This window comes from Thunnus thynnus, chromosome 24, assembly GCF_963924715.1.
Source record: "Thunnus thynnus chromosome 24, fThuThy2.1, whole genome shotgun sequence".
Taxonomy (NCBI): Eukaryota; Metazoa; Chordata; class Actinopteri; order Scombriformes; family Scombridae; genus Thunnus; species Thunnus thynnus.
Window position 1 is genome coordinate 5,648,832 of NC_089540.1, and position 20,821 is coordinate 5,669,652.

A 20,821-nucleotide genomic window follows, 5' to 3' on the forward strand; every position below is an offset into this window, starting at 1 on the left:
ATGGAATACCATGCTTGGAAATTATGTGGCCATACTGGAGCATATACAATGAGAACAAAACTGGTCCCAGAATGGATCCCTGGGGCACTCCTAAGTTTACCAGGGAGGGAGGTAAATCATGGTCAACAATTGAAACAAAGTATCTTTGATTTGATAAGTACTGTATCAGCCTGGTTATAAGATGACACGCAGTTTTCCAACAGCTGCTTTGGATACTTTTTGAAGATATGAAACACTTTCAGACTAGTCATGGTGGGAAAGTTCCCCCAAGATACCAACAGAGAGTCCTCAGTTTTGAAGCCCTTTCTTGTAAAAGTTAAAGATGAAGTACCTCTATGAAGGCAGAACGTAAATCTGATAGCCGTGCTGTATACTGTCGCTGGCTCTTGAAGTGGTCACAATCATTTTTTGGGCAATTTTGACTAACTCTAACACACACATACTATAAACAGACTTGAAGAAACTAGCTAGCCTTGCAAGATTAAGGCTACAAAAAACCTATAATATCACAGTACTAGAAGGAAAGGTTATGTCCTCAAATTAATACAATCCCCACTTTTTCCTATACGGTAAGAGTTGAACTTCTTCACAGCTTTCCCAGATAGGTTTAAGCTGCAGACAAATCCAGTAATTGGAGAATGGAGTATTTTGTTGTATCAGTAGTCCTTAAAATGCCATTTGGACACATCAGAAAAGGCCCTTCGAGTTAAAACTCTTCTGTGTATTTTCTGAATCATTCATGTGTGTTTGCACTGGGAAAATTGGGGCATACAGGACAGTGTCTGCTGTCAAGACATGTATAAAAAAAAGTCAGTGTTTGAAATAAAAAGGTTTCAGTGGATGAGTTGATAGGCGTTGACTGGCCAGTTGCAGAACTCAGCTCCATGTTGATTTAATAAAATCACACCTTGTCCTCAGCGGGACTCCCACTCTCTCGCAGCAGATCGTTTCTGACCTTCACTTGACTTCCAAAGCCAATAAACAGCTATCACATGCTGATCAAGGAGAAGTGAAACTGTTACTTTTGGCTCCCTGTTCTCTGCTTTGATGTGAAATCGCAGGAGGACCTTGTTCTGATAGACTAAATATATACAGACATCTTTTTTTGTTCTTTGCAAACATTTCTTTTCTTTTACCCAGCAACTGCAAGAGAGAGTCGTGGTAGGCTAATGAAAATCGTCTGTCAACTCAGTGATTGATTGCATGAACAGCCAATTGGAACCCTGCTACTCCTAAAATTGATTTCATGTAAACCAACAGTGGCACTGCTGGTTCTTCATTTCATTAAATGTACCAGGGCTTCAATCCTTTTCATCCATGACTTGTATTGAATGAAAGAGAGCCAGACAGGATAGCTATAGATCCAAAACCATGTGTGCAACAGTGCAAATAAGGAGAGAGAATAGAATGGAGAACGGAGGAAACGAGAGAGCAGAAAAACAAAGCATGTGCCAGATGAATTAGTGAAGTATATATCATGGAAAATGACTTCTTTACAAAGCGAGGGTCATGTACCTGTGCAGGATTTAAGAAGCTTCTATGAGTTATCATGCTATCATTCCACGCTGTCAGTGCCTTATTATTTGGAGGATCAGTGACGCTTGTATTATATTTCACTCCTTACTCCTTTCGGGAACCTTCCACTGCAGCCCTGCTGGGCCCACTCATAACTGGGGGAGTTTTAGGGCTTCATAAGTTTTCCCAGAGAAAAGCCACAAGACTGATTTAGCTGTAATCTTATCCTATGTCTTTATAGAAGCCAGATCTGGTGCATCGCGAGCCGCGCAGGCAGACTCAGAGATATAATATGAGCTGTGGAAATGACAGTCGCCTGCTAAGTTACAGCAGCACAACTAAAGAGATGAGCTATTGTAGGCTGTGTGTGAAGGACAAAAAGTTAAAAAAAGAAGCTCCAAAGATACTGTAGGTTCATTGAATGTTAAATGGAACAACAGTTACAGGACAGAAACTGCTCTGATGAAAACTGATAATGTTAAAATGTGTTATGTGTGCTTTCAAATGTACTATGCCCACTTAATTTTTGAGTTGTTGTGGATATTCTATAAAAAATGTGTTTCGTTCCCCTTGTGGTGTGAGGAAAAACCCTTCACACTACCACAGTAAGACCAAGTACATACATACAGCATATGAGCAAGCATGATGGCCCATAGGGCTTCAATAGCAAAACACATTTCAGCCAGTGAGAAAACAGAAATCCCTCTTCTTTCTTGATTTCATTACTCTTCAACTCACCGCTGTTCTCCCTCTTATACACCAGGTGCCAAATATGGCGCAAGCACTGTGGCTCCGTCTCTAAGTGTTCTGTCATGTCTGAATAAAGCTGTAAGGAACATTTACAAAATAAGCACGGCTCTGTCTGAATGACAAAAAGATTGATGAAGCCAGCGATGTTACATATTCCATGTCTGGAAAGATAGGTCACTCACAGACAGAAAATCAAGAAGCAGATTTATTTGCACAACTATTTTTCCACTTTCTTTATTCTAACTGAGTTTCAGCTCTTTAACGATGAAGAAGCTGAAAAAACACTACCTACGCCGCCGTTTGAGTCAATTTGTGGCAATTTATTTGCTCATGTTTGTTTGTATCTGTATAGTGAAGCTCGTAAATAAACACAGTGGAGTAGATGTATAAAGTAGCATAAAATGGAAAATTAAATGGAAATACTTAAGCAAAGTACCTGAAAATTGTACTTAACTTCATAATTGGAGTAAATGAACTGCCTTTTTCCCGCATCACTGGTCAAATCCTGTGTCGCTTGAGATCTCACAATGCCTTGAGTAGCATTTCTCCTCACTTTATGTTTTTAGTGGATCTCCACCAGAAAACAAACGAAATGTCAAGACAAATGCTGCCTGTACCCTATTTAATAAAATGAGAAAAATGGTGACATTTAATCCTTGTAGAAAGTCTTGGAGAAGAGACTGAGGTATTGTCAGTTGGTTTTATGACCTAGTATCATTTCACTTGCATGGAGAGAATGACAGCGAGGCAGAGAGAGAAACACATGCAGACAGATAGTGAGAGAGAAAGAGAGCAGACTGGAGAGAGAGAGGGTGGGTGGGGGGGGGGGTGTAAGTTTAGCGGTCAGGACTATCACCGTCAAAGTCAGATCAATTTATACTGCTAAATTCTTCAAGGCGTCCGCTGAAAGCCGGAGGCTGCTGGGACGGCATGCTTGTTTACCGCTGATGAGAGATAATTTCATATTCTCTCTGGAGCGGGAGTCAGTGTGGAGTCACCTGATAGTCACTCATACCATCGTATGAAATATTGGGGCCACGATCACTGCGGGACTCTAATGACATATCAGTCTGCTGCAGTAGCAGGGCTACTTGTATACCTCGCGGCTGGATGGGTCAATTTAGATCACATTCAGAGTATAAATTAATCAGGGAGCTGGGGGAGAGAGTTTCAATTAAGGAAACCTGGATTGAATTGTGCTCATCTTTTCATCCAAGTGGATTTTCATGAACTTGTACGTACCTACAGTATACTGTGTCAAGCAAATGTATTAATATCATATTTATTAGTGGAGAAACTGTAAATCATTTCCCCATACACAATTTTCCTGCATGCTTAGCCCCAAATTCTTCTTTTATTTCCTTATTTTTGAACAATACATTCATGTAATCTCTGTAATGGTTCATCTCATGCTAACCCACAACAGCAATCCAACTCGTGCATGCTGTTTTGTACCAGTACACGAGAAGCGGTGTATCAACTTATCCCAAATGCAGATGTCAGAGCAGGCTCTATGGTTATCTGATCTGACACGTAACATGGCAGATCTATCTGAGCAGTATATAGCACGGGACAGGAAATGAAAATGACTTTACTCTCTTTTTTTTTTTTTCCCGTTTAAATAGCATTGGTTTTGTCAATGATGCACGCTTCATGTTTGTGGAAAAAGATGCTGAGTGGCGTGGTTTTTGCTCGAACGGAAGCTTCTTTTAACACGAGATGAATCCGGGGTCTTCTAAAAAGGTCGAGATCTGTTTCACAGTTCAGCTAAGCTACTGTATCAGAGCAGTTGTTTTTTTTTTTTTTGTAAAAGAACTTGCTTGTTCTCGCAGCCTTGGGTGACACATTGACAGGCATATGAGCATCTGTCATCAGACCGGGGGTTAAAGCGATAGCTCAAGTTAGAAAAGCAATTTTGTTCAGAACGTTGGAAGATTAGTTGGTTTGTGACGGCATGTAAACTTGGCAGGCGTCCGATTACAGAGTGGATGCTGCGGAGGGATGTTTCAGAGGAGTGGAGAAAATGAAGAAATCAGGGAGGGACAGAGTGGAATCACAGCAGAGACAACAGAGACACTGAGTTACTGTCACCAACCCGAGGGCAACAAGGGGTATGTACAGTATATTTGTTTGTGATGTGCATGTGATCCAAGCAAAGGACTGTAAACTGTCATAACAAAAGTATGGCTGCTGTGGTTTGAAATGTCATCGAGAAACTGAATATTTGTACAAAAAAGAGGTGAAACTTTTTTTTACCTTTAAGGGCACACTGGTACATGTTCCTCAAAGTACTCCCAAAACCTTTAAACTTTAGGCTTTTATGCTTAGTTTTTACTCCCTTTATTTCCAAACACATACATCTCAGTTTCATGCCTGTATGTTCACATGATTTTTTAACACACTGCAAATATCTGTTCATGAGGATAGAGGAGAGTCAGTGTTCATTCTGAGCTTTGATAATGTCCAAAAATTAAATGAAAAAATGCTACTATTAATGGATTTAACTTTATGGATTTAGAGTTTTTGAACTACACTTCCCATAATGCTTTGGGGGATGCAATGTTGTCACAGAGTCAGAGAGATAGGTGTGTGCAGTACCTTGAGCCCCTCCTTTTTCTTTTTAGCATATTTCGTAACATTTTAGTGAATTTGTGCCATGAATTACCTATTAGCAGTCCCCATTTGCACTGTAACCATGGAAACAAGTCGACTATTCCTGGATTTCTTTTAGCACTGGAGAAATCTTCCTAACATGATGATTATCAGGCAAAATCTGAAGTTAAAAGGCTTTCTGTAGTCTCCAAGAAAGTGCTGTCACCTCAGTAAATTTTTAAAATATTTTTTTTTCCTGACATTAAAAAGCTCCTCCACAGCCACAGAGGACATAAAACAACTGTTTTCACAGGGAGTAATGAGTAGTACTCATGACAAGTAAAGTGACTTTGACATGTAAAATCAGTAGAGGCCCCCTTTAATTCAATATGCAAACCAATTAGGAAGCAAAAACAAATAGCGTGGTGAAAGCTTTGAACACAGACCACCACATAGATCTAATCAGACCTTCAGAAGACCGTTCTGTAAAGTAAAAAGCTCGTCTGCGTTTCAAGCATTTAATAAGTCCTTTCATATTTTCCTGAGGCGGAACATACCAGCAGCTAAACTCAACCACAGGACACACAACGAGTTTATTTCCACTTTGTATGCGAGAGGGTGTTTCACATATGGTCACGGACTGGAAACTCCTGGTATAGTTTGTCCTGTCACCTCTGTTGATTACTCCTGACCAGCAAAATGTAGACTGAAGCACATGTTCCTGATCACAAATCAGAGCGCATTGACAGCGATTTGATGAAGACGCAAACAAAGTGTCTAACTGAAGATCTGAGGGACGCTGGGACTGGGCGAGGCCGTCCCGTGGGTTTGGCTCGGCTCGACTGAGTAACATACAGCAAAGGAAATGCCGCTCAGCGCTGAGAACACTGTGTTACACAACTTGATGAGAAGGAAAACAGAGAGGGGGGTGAAATAAGAAGTAAATAGAGTGGCAGAGAGTTGGAGCTGATGAAGAGAGCGAAGTGAGAGCTGGTTAGTAGCTGTAGACGTGAACTCTGGCTGAACCCCCCCCTCACTCTGGCGGCCTCCGTTGCAGCCTCAACGGGATGAGGCATTCGGGTACGACTCCGAGAGCCTGACATCAAACCGACAGCAAGACATGATATCTTATTTTCCTGAGCCGCGCTGACACAAATTCAGCTCTCCACTTATTATTTTCTCATGCCTGTAGAGAGAAAAGAAGTTGCGCACGAAAAGAAAACTCGCCAGCAGTGGGCTCACAGATGTGAATGTTCCTTCACTTTTAATTCAAATAATTTGCAGATTGTTTTTATGACGAAGGATAAAGACGTTCCCCTTGTCAGAACTCTTAACTTTTGATTGATAGAAATCCTTGACCCTCGAGTGCCTTCAAATTAAGCTGAAGGAATACGATTGCATGTGCATGCAATTGTGTCTGTCAATCTCTGCATGAATATAAGACATGTGGACAAGCCTTCACCATATATATGATTCAGTATGTGAGTGTGTGTGCGAGAGAGAGGGAGAGAGAGAGAGAGAGAGAGAGAGATAGTGTTGCAGCTGCACGTCCATGCTGACATGTCTAAAGAGATGAAACTCATGATCAAAATATACATTACGCTTTAAAGTGCTGTAATGGCTGAGAGGTGCAGATTGCCTTTATCACCCGGCATCTGACAGCCCCGCGTATAGGTGGAGGAATTTTTCGATTTGGTTCATGCTAATTTGGAAAGCAGACATGGAGCAGTATCGAATCGTCCTGATCCCGAGCCAACGTGTCACCTTTCTGCAGCTGTGCTCCCGTGCCTCGCTGACAGGAGCTTCAACAATTAAAGCTGAACAAATAAATGGCTATCACATCGCACAGGGAGGTGAAATTGGCCCACTTCAAGCGTATCAATCAGAGCAGATGTGTGTTTAGATAATGGAAAGACCACAGCAGGGCATGTTTCTATCAAATGTTAGAGCAGGAGTGTCCACAGCTGCTTCAAACTGTGGGGAGGAGCGGGTATTGCAGCAGTAAGTAGCTTCAAGGTGCCTCATTTACAAATTCGTAAAGCTGCTATAATCCGTATTTTTATATTAACGTTATCAGATGACTACTTGTAATATAAAAGATGTTACTTGTAGTCAGACAATTATCCTCCAACTCTAAAGTTCCCCTTAGCTCTATGGAGTGTTTTAGCATCTTTCAGCACATTGTTTTGGTTGAAAGGCCCCCCAACTACTGTTTTGATTCAGTCTCATCAGTGTTATTTTGAGCCGCTGTAGACAGCTGTTTTTACCAAACAGCAGACAAAGTTAGCAATTAGCTGTTGAACAGTGTGGGGCATTTAGCAGCGGAGCCAGATATTTCCCTCAAGAGATGGTGGAGACCAAAACAGAGCTAGAAGGAGAGTGGACTTACATTTGTCACGTGGATACAAACATGACTCAGAAATGAATGCTAATGTTCTTTTGCCAACATGGTAGCCATGTCAACATTTTTTGGTGATAATATGTCAATGTTGTGTTGGCAGCTGGTTGTCCTCAAGTGGCCACAAATGAATTAATGCAAAGTTTCCAGCTGCAGGACAGAAACAGGTTAATGGGATTAATTGCTGAGCAAATGCGGAAATGCAAAAGATGAAACAGTAGACTATCAGGAAACATGACGTGAGTGGGCTAACTAGGGTTGGGCAATATTAAAATTAGTCTATCATCTAGATAGAATGAGGTTTTGCAGTTCTGCTTATACAGTGGTAGTTCTCTTTTAATATCTCTGGCTGTATTGGACCATTTTGGGCAATATAGCAAATCAATGAGCAAGACTGCTTTATGGCAATATTGGATTTTTTTATTAACTTTGCTTCAATATGATGAAGCACCTTGATCTGTTAAGTGTTTAATTTGCTGGACAAGCCAAAACAATCATATTATCCATTAGCAGTTTCTCAGTTGATTATCCAGAAATTGTACTAGTACTATTACTTACTATTAATTGTAAGTATACTGTACATTAATATTGCAATATATGGATTAATACCCTGATTGAGGATTTCAGCCATATTGCCCACTCTTGCTTAGAACAATTCTTGACTTCAGTATTTAGTAAGATAAACTCTACCAGAAAATCTGTATTTTTAGCAATGATCCAAGGTCTTGCGTGGACTGTCTTCCATTGTAGCCTCTTTTATCCGGGCATCCTGCTTGTACATGCAGTACTTACACTTTGAGCTCAACCGCCTGCCTATGGCTGTATATGCTGCTCTGCATCTTGGCCACAAAGTCTGTTAACCATCCAACAAAGATAGTAAGTAGAAACAGTTTAGGCCTAAGCAGCAGCAGCGGCAGCATCTCCGAGCGCTTTGCTTTACTGCCACAACTGCACATTCCAAATGGAGTCTCGGCTGGGTAAGAATGCGCGTGGTGCTGGCCAAAAAACGAGGCGAATTAGCATAAGTGCCATGTTCGATCCATCAGAGGGGGACTCAAATGGCTGCTGGTCCTCATCCCATCCCACTTTTGGCCTTGTTTGCAGAGGAAGTCGTGAACTTGGAGAGAGAGAGAGAAGGGAGAGGCAGCCTGTTTAAGTTGATGTTTGCTCTCAAAGTAATTTGGAGCAGATTTTTTGGAATCAGTGAAAGGGCTTCGCTGTAATTCCCTTTCATGCTCATCTTCTATCTCTGAAGTCACCACGGGGCCTAAACAGCAGCATAAGGATGCCAGATGGATTAGAGGGATTCTCTCTTTCTCTCCCTCTTTCCATCTCTTTCAATCGCAACATGTTTTGTGTACGGGGAACCAGAATGCAGATGACAGGACACCAAATCACACTGGCTCTTTCTCACTGTCACTCTTTTCTTTCTTCACAGTAACTTACCCTGACATGTCTGTTCTCTTTTTTTCTCCCGGAGCTTGCTGAACTGATTTCCTTCTCCACATTGTGACTTGCTTGAGCAGTGGTTGGAAAAGGATGACAAAGATTGCAAAGACGCTACTATTGGTTCCTATTAGGATTATTTCTTTTTTGTTCAATTCATGAAAAACAGAAAAATGTCTCATCCTTTCTTGGTAAAATCCCGGTTTGCCCCCAGAGTCTTTGCAACTCTTCCTTTCAGGAGGTAATGTTCACTTTAAAGAGTTATTCAACCCCACAGCAAAGGCCAAAGTGTTACAACCAGAGTAGAGTTTTATACACTTTGGGGTAGAATGGGCATAAAGTTCACTTCTCAGGCTGCACAAGAATCTTTCTTTGGTGTTGTTTCTTGGTATAGTGTTGGTTTGGAGTTGTTGTAGTGTTTATTCTGGGGTGATGGACTTGCTGAGAGTCTATCTTTTGATTGAGTCTGTCCCGTCCGCATCTGAGCTCAGGATTCATCATCAGATCGGCCACGCCTTCACATTGAATGAACGCAGCCTCGTCTTTTTTAAATATTCTCTTGGAAGGCTGCAGCCATGACGGTTACAGTTTGATGCACAACAACAAAGACGTTGAAATTTCTGTAATTATCGTGACAGGCCTAGTTCTCACCAGTTGCTTTCCAATTTTCAATTACCAATTTTTCAGAACCAATCCAAGTAACTACTAAATGGATCGGCTGATAGGAGCCGACCCACTGACCTGAGTACTTCTCAAAAAACAGTCTTGCCAACTACTAGGCTACCTATCAATATAAATATTGTATTGTATTGTAAATATTGTGTATTTTTGGCATCATTTTTTACTTTTAACTTTTTCCTGTTGTCAAGCTTGTCAAAAGAGTTCGAGAACAAAAGCCTGGAGGGGAGACGATACTTAAAGACTACACAATGAGAGGAAAGAAGAAGGACCGAACGCACAATGATCTCGTCAACTTTATTGTCGCTGATGTGGTGGAAAAGTTGGGGTAAGTAGAATGCTATACGGTGCATGATTTAGTGAAGAGTATATTCATAGTATTTGATCGCAGACATGTTAATGCAGAAACAAACCAGCGAGTCTGAGCTATTATAAACTGACATATTATTCTATCATTACAAGTTTTGGCCACAGGAGGGCAATATACACTATCAATTATGTGCAGACTTGAGACTAATGACTCTAATGTGCTAATGTAATGGCGCAAATCAATAGAAGTATGACGCACTTGATCCATGGTTGCCAGACTGAAATAATGGGCTCCCCTTAGCCTGTTCAACAGTACAATATACTCCAAATGTGCATAAAACTTATCTATCTCTAATGCAGAAACTACAAAGCTTATCTCACAAGCAAGTTGTGGTCTTATTATCCTTTAATGGGATAGTTCTGACTTTTAGACACAGTTTTTGATGCATAGCTATTAGCTGACTTACCAAGTCCAGAGGTTGAAGTTCTGGCTGTGTTCCAAGCGAGCCAGGCAGCTTCAGACAGGCAGCACACGGTGTCCGGCAACAAAAACATTTTAAGTCACATGACAGCATGCAACAAAAGTTTTAACCATCGACAACAGAATACAACAGTCCTCATGTATTTCCAATGCTTGATTCTTCTCTCAGACCGATGCAATACCTTGGAACAAGCTAGCTAGATAGCCCTGGGGGCCCTCATATCCATTGACTAAACCTGCTAAGCCCCACCCCCTTTCTGATTGGCAGATCTTTGAGACTTCATAAGGTTAAGCTGTTTGTCGATGAGATGGGTTGGCTCATTGGGACTGTCACAGTCACTGCTCTGCAGCAGGTTCCCCAATTGTCATCACACACTGCTGTAGCAGATTGTGGTGTAAACCAGTTAAAAACATTTAACAGCTTTCCCTGCACGCAGACCTTGTTTGGATTCTCTTTTGTCTTCTTTTTTGTGCACCCCTGGTTTTCCAGTAATTTTGGATGACCAACAGCCTTACAACCAAACAATCAATTGGTCGCCCAACAAAGGTCAGCCCTAACTGCAATTCAAGATATCAAGAAACCATTATACAATGACACAGATGGACACCAAACATAATATTGGTATTTTGCCCATCCCCAGGGGCAGATCTACTGGGTGGCATGGGGTTGCAGCTGCCACCCCTAAAAAATGCCTTGCCACCCCAGCTGCCATCCCAGTTTTGACAATCTAATTCAAAAATATATGCATGAAAAGTTGTGGCTGGTCGGAAATTCACAAGAGCGAAACTCCGATATCCATGTGCAAGTGAATGCAGCAATAGATGACGTAGCCTCCTATCAGAGCCATGTATGCTGCTGCTAGCCGTCCCTGCAGCCGGCAGCAGCTCCTGCAGCTTTCTGTGCAGCCTCTCCCGGTCCTGGCCACACACAACAACTGCTGATGACTTTTTTTTTCCTGCTAAATGTGTGGTGTGTAGGGTTGCCAACTTCCAATCGTAGAAATACAGAACGGCTGCAGATGGATAGTGGCTGGGTTGTTTTGTTGAAGCGTGTTTTATTTAGGAATAGTAACTTGTGTTTGATTGTGTGAGGGACAGATTAAACCTTACTAAACCCAAATATTCACCAATGCTTATGAGTGTTTGAAGCTACCAACATCTCTGAAACTGCTCATTCTGCAGACAAACGTCCAAATTTCAGATCAGACATGCAAGTGAAACATACAAAAGCACCCAGTTTAAAAAAATCACTTGCTCCAAGCCCCAAACATAAAGCCACATTAGTCAGCCATGCAGTGACAGTTCATTCAAAGCTGACCTAAGAGTTCGCACTTGCACCACATTTTCAAATAGAGAAAAGGACTTTTGCCAATTCAAACCCTTAAAGAAAGCTTGCTTTGACATAATTACTGATCACTTGAGTCTTATTTCAGAAATCTATTGGGAAACACTGAGGGGCTGCAGGAGGTTGAAACAGACAGCAAGTGGAAAAATAACACACATTCTCTCAAACTTCCTACAACATTCAGTGTTAAGTTGTACACCATCATTAATAATGATGACTGTTAAAAGAAAAACATTAAGCCACTCTGAATCTTGTAGGAGACACTAGTAAAAATGAAGAGGAAGGGTGACATCACCAGTTTTTTCACCAGACATGTGTTTAGAAAATTGTCTGAAGATTTGGAACAACAATTTAGTTATTTATCTAATACCACCTTTAGATATTTCTATTCAATGCTTTACTCATGTGCCACAATAATGTAATGTTTTTGAGTTAAAATATCTTCATTTAGGGGCTTTTCCAAACAAACATTGACTGATTAAATCACTATATATATATAATATATATATATATATACATACATATATATTTCTGCAACCCCTTAAAGTCTCCATGCTACCCTCTTGCCACCCCATGAATATTTCTCTAGATTTGCCCCTGTCCAGCCCTAATGCAGCGCAAGCACATCTTTGAGGATTATGGGATTTCCTTTGTATTGGTTTTAATACACAGTGTCTTTTACCCCTGCAGTTGTGCTACACCTATGGGCAAAAGAGACAAAAGAACACAGTGTGCATTGGGGATAGTAACACTGTTGCCCTGCATTTTGGAATTCTTACATTTCTTTACTACACTTGTCTATATTGATTCATGCTGAAACTATCGTTTATGCACACTTTTTTGACACGGACAGCAATGAGGCCTACATTGCCTGGAAGCTTAAAAACACACAGCGAGAACTCAGCAGTGAGGGTAGGAGAAGGAGCTTTCACACCTCAGACAGCAACAGACAAGAGTTGGAGAGAGAAGTGACTGAAGAGCAGCAGTTGGAGGGAGACCAGTGTTGCAAGGCCTTATCTCTACTGAAAGACATCACAGACAACGAACAGATGTTCATGAAAATGGGAGCAACTTTCCAGCACAGACAAAAGTTGATCCATGATCCTGAGCAATGCAGCACAGTGTTCCTGAGGTTCCTTGACACAAAAGGCCTGATAATATCACATTAATTATGTTTACAATGTATTCTCTGTCAAGAACAGCTGTGCAAAGATGAAAATGTTGACCTCCTCCCACTACCACCATCATCAAATACACCTACACTTGTTTCCTCCCCTTTTGGTGTTGTAAGAAATTGACCTTTTGTCTGGAGCCGAGACATCAAAGCTGAGACATTAAACCTCCTTGAGAAATGAAGGCCAAAGGAATAGAGCAAGCCAAAAACCAAGACAGCAAGACATCCCTGCTTGACTTCTTCATCCAGTCTGCAGAGGAGAACCCTGATGAGGATCATGAGATCTCAGATAAATGATTGACATTAACCTGATGTGTATCTGGCCACCTTTTCAAATGTTGACTTATTTAATTTATTGACCATGACAAATGGTTGTGTAGACAAATAGTATTTTGTTGACAAGAGTTTTTTAAATTTTTTATATTGATATATCAAGGGCTTTCGTCAGTTGTATTTCATGCTGAGAGCAGGTGCTTCTTCTCAGGTTGAGATAGTGACATGGCCTCACTGCAACTGCTGTTCTACCTCCTGCTACCACCACCAAGTGGAAAGAAGGGAGCTGTGAAGATCAGTATCCGGGAAGCTGTGGACCAGGTCACGTCAGACATTTTGCTTAATCCGGAATATGCCCTTGATATTACGAACATTGTATTCTCTTCAGTCATGACAGTATGTCTGAAGCATCTCATTGTTCAACATCACTTCATGACTCATTGTTCCAGATCCATTCAAAAAGTAAGTCCAATTCTCCGTGTTTGGACAATGAGATTTGAAGTCAAACATAGGTTTTTCAAGAACAAAATCAAAAATTTCAAAAATGTAACAAAAGTCATTAGCTGGAATACATCAGATGGCTATAGCACACCACTGGGAATCAATGCCATTGGAAAGTATTGACTGTGGGCCAGTAAAAATGTTTCATCTTGATGACTTTCCAAAAGTCGAGATAATTGCAGAGGAACTGCAGGACTTAGACTGTGAAGTTGAAGTGACTTCTTGGATCACGTGTTTCTGGGCCTTCTGGTTTCAAACATAGAAGAGGATTTGCCAGTCAGATAAAAGACATTGTTGCATTTAATGAAGAGTATTTTCTTCTTACAGAGAACTTTGAGACACTTAGCCTTGCAGAGCATTTTCATTCCTTTCATGTGATACAGGGAAAAAATGAAAATGTTTCCATGCTGAAAGTTGATGAGTTGTGCTTCTTTAAGCCATTTGATCTGCAGACAACTTATGGTTTTGACAGAGATGACCAGAATGTGGTTCCTGTGCATGTGTTTGTATGAGAAACTTGTTACTTAACTGGTTGCCATATACACTTTTGGTTTTTGACCATCCTGTGTGGTGATTATTTTTTTCAAAGCAGGATTTTTGACAGTTTACTTTGCACATTAGCTTAATTACTTCTGTATGGGAATCCACTTTATTGTCCTTTTGTTGTAAGAGGATTTTGTACTGTTGCCTTTTAAAGTATTTTTACTTTCTTGTCAAGGATAAGGTCAATTTACTTTCAGTTTAAAGAATTCAGAGAAGGATTATTTTCCAAGTAAAAAAACCCCCTAAAATTATGAAACCAAGAGAGCTTATATCTTTTCTGATAATTTAAGAAAGGTCTATTGAAAATGGATGATTTTGGGTTACAGTTTGCATTTATATTCACTATGCTGATAGGAAATTGATCCCAACCCTTTAGTCGATTTATCGGTTGATTAGGTCTTAGTTGACCCAGACTTTTTTTAGTTAATTTGTCGTCTTTTTCCATGTTGAATGAGTTAATTCTTTAAAAATTCTCCACACGTGTTTTTAATACTTTAAAAATGTTGTATATTGAATAACAATTTCTTTGATATGGTTGTTGAAAATAAAACTTAAGTTTTCAAGACTCTAATGTGTAGACTGCTCATTCCTGAAGTGTTAACGATTCCCCCTCGAAAGTGTTGAGTGTACGCCAGAGTAAAATTAAAAAGACTGGAGTGCGTGATTGTTGTGTGTTACACAACAGATGTTCGAAAGCGCTGAAACAGTGTCACAAATTACCAGACATTGAGTAGATTTTCACTCTCCAAGTGTTACATAATCAGCTCTGCAAAGTCCTACAAAAGCACTGACTTGGAATACATTTTTTACTCACTGAGGGTTTTCAATTTACACTGCAGGTGTTGGAAAGCACTGAAACAGTGTCAAAAAGTACCAGTTATAGAGTACATTTGCACTCTTCAAGAGTTCAAATGTATTTGGAGTGTATATTTCTCACTTTTGACAGTGTTCAGTGAACATCAAACTCTTGGACCTATATATACACCAAAACCGGTGTTAAATGTACACTTATAGAATACAATATCAGGGTCCAAATTTAACTCTTGACATTCACCAAATGTGGGTAAATTTAGTCTTTGGCGATTAAATTATGGAGACCACCTGCCACTCTGGTGGTAGGAAAGAATGAATTTCCTACATGCGCTGGAGAAAGATGCTGGTTTGCTGTCACTTCAATCTGCCAGATCTGCCGTGCTATGTGTGTCGTGCGTAGTATTTAATTGCGTCAGTCATCACACCGCGCAATATTTGGTTACGGTACGTGAGGTACTTGTTGCTGTCATCCAGGCAGTTGAAACAAACCCCGCTAGCTATGTGGAGATTTATTGTGGGAGTGGAGTCATCCTGTCTGCTCAGTAAAGATGTCTGCGATGGGTACAGGCAACTGCGGAGACGGACCTGCCCCGGGCGCCATGTCCATGGCTTCCAACGCCCGAAAGTTTAGCAAGAAGACAGAGCTGAGCACCCAGTGGCAGGACAAGGAGACAGCCAACAGGTCATAATGGACATCACCTCGACCAGGGTGAGTCTGAGTTGGAGGTCGGAGGAGGAGAGTGCACAGATGAAGAGAGGCCTTGCCTGAGCTTGTCAGACTCCGAGATAACGTTATATTCTGCCTTCTGCTTAGAAGTGAATTTACAGCTCACAGCAACTTAATACAATATAGTCTTTGGCTTTTGTCTATATTACACAAGCATTGCTGTCACGTTGAACGTTCCTCCAATTTACAAGTAGTAAATTTAAAGTATTTTGCTAATCATAATCTTTCTGGTAAATTCGGTATTCAACTGTGACACAAAATAGCTCTCAATTAAATCATCACTGAAACTCTTGTTAATGGATTTTCTGATTGCTGAATTTGATTCAACTGACAAAAATCTGAGTTGGGTACAGCCCTGGTCTGCACAGTACTTAAATATAGATCGAGAATCGCGCATGAGACCAAGATGACATGCTAGATAGTAATAATAACAAATTGCAATAGTAAAAAAGCTATTTATTATTTTTGGCTGGTAAAAAAAACTGGCTGGCTGGTAAATTTTTTCATCTACCAGCCGCCTTGGCAGGTATGCAAAAAAGTTTTGACCCTGCAATATACACTGTGATTTTTGCTGTGCAGCGTACAAATTGCGGTTTTGTGTAGTCTGCCATTGTCTGGTTTCACTGCTCAGTTCAAATAAAAATAAGTTCACAATATTAACTTTTAAATAATGAATGACATGCATGCAACAGCAGGAGTCAGGAGTAATGTCTCAGACACAACACACAATGCTACCAGCCACAGAGATTGATACCCGGTGGGCACTGGGGTTTATTTCTCCTTAACCACAAACTCCATTATGGACAATGTGTGCCAGGCATTGCCATCAACCATGGAAGGAACTCTTCTTTGAAAGCAATAAAATCTGTTCCACTGCTGCATTACATTTGTGTTGCATAAGGACTCATATGAGAATTGAAGCAAAATAAATTCAATATTGGTGTTTGTCTCGTAAATGCTCACTAAAGTGTGTCATTTCAGCTTTTTAAAAGATATATTCATGGAGTTGTTAGTGTAGTCTTTCTGAAACAACACAGACTTATTACTGATGAACTGTGTCTTGCTTCAGATTGCTCCACATGGTAAAATACACTCGCTGAATGACAGCTGGAGGTAACATGTTAAGTGCGATTGTGGAAAAAGCGGAGTGCCCGGGGTTGGGAGTCATCTGCCTGGGATCTGATGGGCTGGTTATGAGGATCCTCATAAATATCTCTCACCAGCTCATCAGCTGCATTGCGCACCATTTTCCAGCCTGAGCCTGAGCTGTGGGCTGGCGGAGACGAGCTGTGATGGATGCAGTGTGGCACGGTCACTCACAGTGCTGAGGGCCACACTGATAACATCAGAGAGTGAGTGTGTGTTTGTGTGTGTGCTAGAAAAAGACAACTCTAGTATTTGTTAATCTTTGAAGGAATAGTTGTACATTTTGGGAAATACTCCTTTTCACTTTCTTGCAGAGAGTTAGATGAGATTGATACCACTCTCATGTCTGTAGACTATATATGAGGCCAGAGCCAATAGCCAATTAGCTTAGCTTAGCATAAAGACTGGAAACAGCTAGCCTAGCTCTGTCCAAAGGTAAAAACAATACACAAGTGAGTTTTACTAATTAACATGTTATATCTTATGTGTTTAAATGTAAAAACAAGTTGTGTTTTTTTTCAGGGAGTTATGTGCTGAAACTATTTCTCTCTGGGCGTACTAACCTGGCCAAAAATTGCTGTAGCACATAACTATCTGTAAAACTACAACTTTTTACATTTTGTTATTTGTATGAGTTAAACAATTGAGAGATGTTATTTAGTGAGCTTTAGAGGTTGTAGGCATATTCTTTCTACCTTTGGAAAGAGCTAGGCCAGCTGTTTCCCCCTTGTTTGCAGTTTTTATACTAAGCTAAGCTAACCATCTGCTAGCTCTAGCTTCATGTTTAGCATACAGACAAGAGTGGTATCAATCTTCTCATCTAACTCTCAGCAAGAAAGTGAGCATGTGTGTTTCCAAAAATGTCGAACTATATCTTCTTCAGTTGTAACATACAGTATTAAGGGCATTAGGAGAGCTTTGTATGTTCATATCAGATAACTAAAAACAGTGCCTCTCCAAAAGGATTTAAAAATAGCTTTACTTTACCAAGAATGTGATAACATCATATGGAATTACTTTTGAAAAGGCCCCATGAACCCAACACATGAAAAACTTGCAAATTTCCAAATTACTGTTTGGCAGCAGTAACATAATGGACTGGAGGGTTGCCAGTTTGAATCTGTGCTTGGGAATTCAGGACACACGTATTGAGTGAGGCATGTTAGTCCCTCCCTATTAAAAAGGGCACCAACACAAAGCCCTTGAGCAAGGCAAAGACCCAGAGGAAGTCCTAAATCCCTGAGTGTGCAGTACAGGTATTTCCTCAAGGCTGTTGTTCTGAAAATTAATATCTTCTAAGCTGACTTTCTTGTTTAAATGCAGGCTTAAAAATGGAGAATGTTAATGTGACAACCACTGCATGCCTGTGCCAAAACGTATTTGCTGCTGAGACGTCTCCCCGGACAAACGTGAAATCCTAGAGTTGGTTGCCATTTCTCCTGTCATGCTGCTTGTAAAAGAATTATTCGCTCTTGTCTGTAGCTACACTTGTGACAACGCTGTAATATCAAGCCAATGAAATTACAGCTGTCGTTAGCAGCAGCGGATCCTGTTGCTTCTTGTCAGGCTTTGTGTTGAAATGGGCCAAGGTCAAATAGTGGAGCATTGAAAAATGTAGCGGATTAAGCCTGTTAAATAACTTGTAAGCTTAAACCATTCACGTGAATTGGCAAATGTTCTTTTGGCTGACAGGTCACATAGTGCCAAAATAACCACCAGCAGCCAACTTAGCTGCACTGATGTCAATGTCTTTTTTTAGGCTTACCATGTTCTTGCAACTGAAAAACATATTATAAAGTGGCTTCAAATCAAATCAGAAAACATAAAGACCTCCTCCATAATCTTGGGCAAGGTTTTCCAGGGTTTTCCTCGTCCACCGCCACCTCACACCTCCCCGGCAGCTCGGCTTCACCAGGTGGTTTGACTTTGCAGCCACTTTTCCACTTGAGGACTTAATGCAGACACACAGGCCCAGCTGGAACCCATTAGGCCCGTGGCTCAGCCACCTCGGCCAAAAACATAACACCACCTCAATCAGCTGGTACAGGAGGCCTCCAACGGACAGGAAGCTGACGGGAAACCATTCAGAGCGTTTTAATGTTGCTTCTGGAAAGACATCAAGGTAAAGATGTCTTACAAATGTTTTAGAATTATGTGCAGAAAAAGAGAGCATATCTCATCATTAATTAATTTAGCCCTCTCTGAACTCAAAGCCTACTTGCTGCTCAAGGTTTGTTGCATCACTTCCTCTGTCCCTATAAATTCACTAATTAATTACATTAGACTGATAAAGTAAAGAAATTAGGTTGCATTTTTACATAAACTGCCTGCCCAGTAGAATTTGTCTGCTGTTTGGCACCAGGCAGGTATCATACACTGAAAACAGCTGCTCAGTGCTGCTGAAAACAACACGGATGTGTGCAATGAGAATAGAAAAAAACAGTCAACTTTTGGGGAGTTGGGTGATAATTCTCTGAAGGTTCGTCACTTTGAGCGACTCTTTTCCCATTATATAGTTATTAAATCAATTGTTAATATAAAAAATATGGATTAGAGCAGCTTTAAGTGTATGTATATACATGAATGCCTGTCTGACTCTGTGACAAAGCAAAGCTTCTGGCTGTTGTTATATTAGATTACATTATTTTGCTAAGTCCAGCTCTTGTAACTTCAGGACAGTAATACCATCAAACTTGTGTTTATAGACAGCCTGGAAAACCTTCCATTATTTACACAAACTAAATGCTGCAGACTTAAGAAATCATTTCCAGGTTAGATATAATGTTCTTGCCAGTTCTGAACAGTGGTAGCCCCTAGTGACCACTGGACAAATTATAGTGCTGACTGGTGGGCTAAAATGTTCCCAATGCAACCACATGCATGTTGGTGTAATATAAGAGATCCATGTCCCATTTAAGCCCCTTCAGTTATGTACATCTGATATTACAATAAAAAAATAGTTAACGTTTAAGTCTAAGCTCCATTATATAATTCGGTACCAGAGCTACATTTTGAGTCTGGGTATACTTACAAGCTTCATCTCCTGATGTGTGAAAGATCAAGGTGTGTGCAGATGGTCTTCAGGTCATAGAGGTCAGTACTCTGTCTCTCACTCTCTTGCTGCCTTTCGGCTGTGTCACACCCACAAATATAGACCAGTTTAGCCTCTGGCTGACCTGGCCTTGGCATCTTGTCAGTTCATGAGAGCATTTGGCACCCATGGTACTAAGTTCATTTATTTGTTGTTGTGTTTTTTCAATTCATTGTCAAAGTAAAATCATCTTTTGGTGTCAAAGTCCAGCCTCCCCTGCATGATTCAAATATGAATATCTTGTCAATTTTTCCTCAGTCTAGTTTCTGGGTGGGTTTTTCTGGGGTGTGTAATAATACAGCCTGGTCTGGCCGCGGTCTGATCTGTGTTTTGGGAGCCAAAGTCTGCTCCAAGGGTCTTTAAAGGTCTGTGAGGTCGCTGAACGCTGAGTCGGTGCTGAACAGAGAGACATCTGTCCAGGCCTGGAAGGATTTCACGCTTCTGGCCGTCCAGATGATTTAGGCCCTTCAGGACTACCTGCTGGGAGAGGCTCCCAGCGGGTTAACCTGACACAGATGGATCCCCACGCCATCACTGAACACACACATGGAGACACACACACACATGTGTGAGGGTAAAGACAGATGCATGATGTGTGGACATAAAGGAACAAAAACACACTTACATACAGAAATCCACTGAGAGACATGCACAAAACTGAATTTCACACACATACACACACTGTAGGCCTTTAGACCGGGATGACAACACAGATGCACATTTTCCACAGACAGACAGACTGATGTATATCATACACACAGGCATTACTGAGCAGGCACAAGTGGACAAGGAGACAAAATGACTGCAATTAACGGTAACATTAATAATTATTTTATTTCCTTTTTAAATGATCTAATCTGGACATTGTACCAGTTGAAACTGGATAACAGCTTTTAATTGGTTTTGAATAAAATTTAAGTTAGAGCACTTAGACAATCAACTGATTACCTGTGAACAAATAGTTGTCTATTACATCCAATCAGCATATAAATCATCACAGATCAATCTAATTATAATTTCAATTAGCTTCATTTTGACT

At 40.7% G+C, this 20,821-nt stretch overlaps 1 protein-coding gene across 5 annotated transcripts in view; it reads left to right on the plus strand.

Moving 5' to 3' along the window:
* Positions 1 to 20,821, plus strand: part of LOC137176945 (metalloreductase STEAP3-like) — a 166,175-nt gene that overhangs the window by 91,856 nt on the left and 53,498 nt on the right. For 3 of the 5 annotated variants that reach the window (XM_067582987.1, XM_067582991.1, XM_067582990.1), the window contains one exon: positions 9,571 to 9,707. The gene's annotated coding sequence lies outside the window, so the exon portion shown is untranslated. Of the gene's footprint in view, positions 1 to 4,234; positions 4,377 to 9,570; positions 9,708 to 20,821 lie in introns of all 5 variants that reach the window. The other 2 variants (XM_067582988.1, XM_067582989.1) reach the window with 2 other exon arrangements.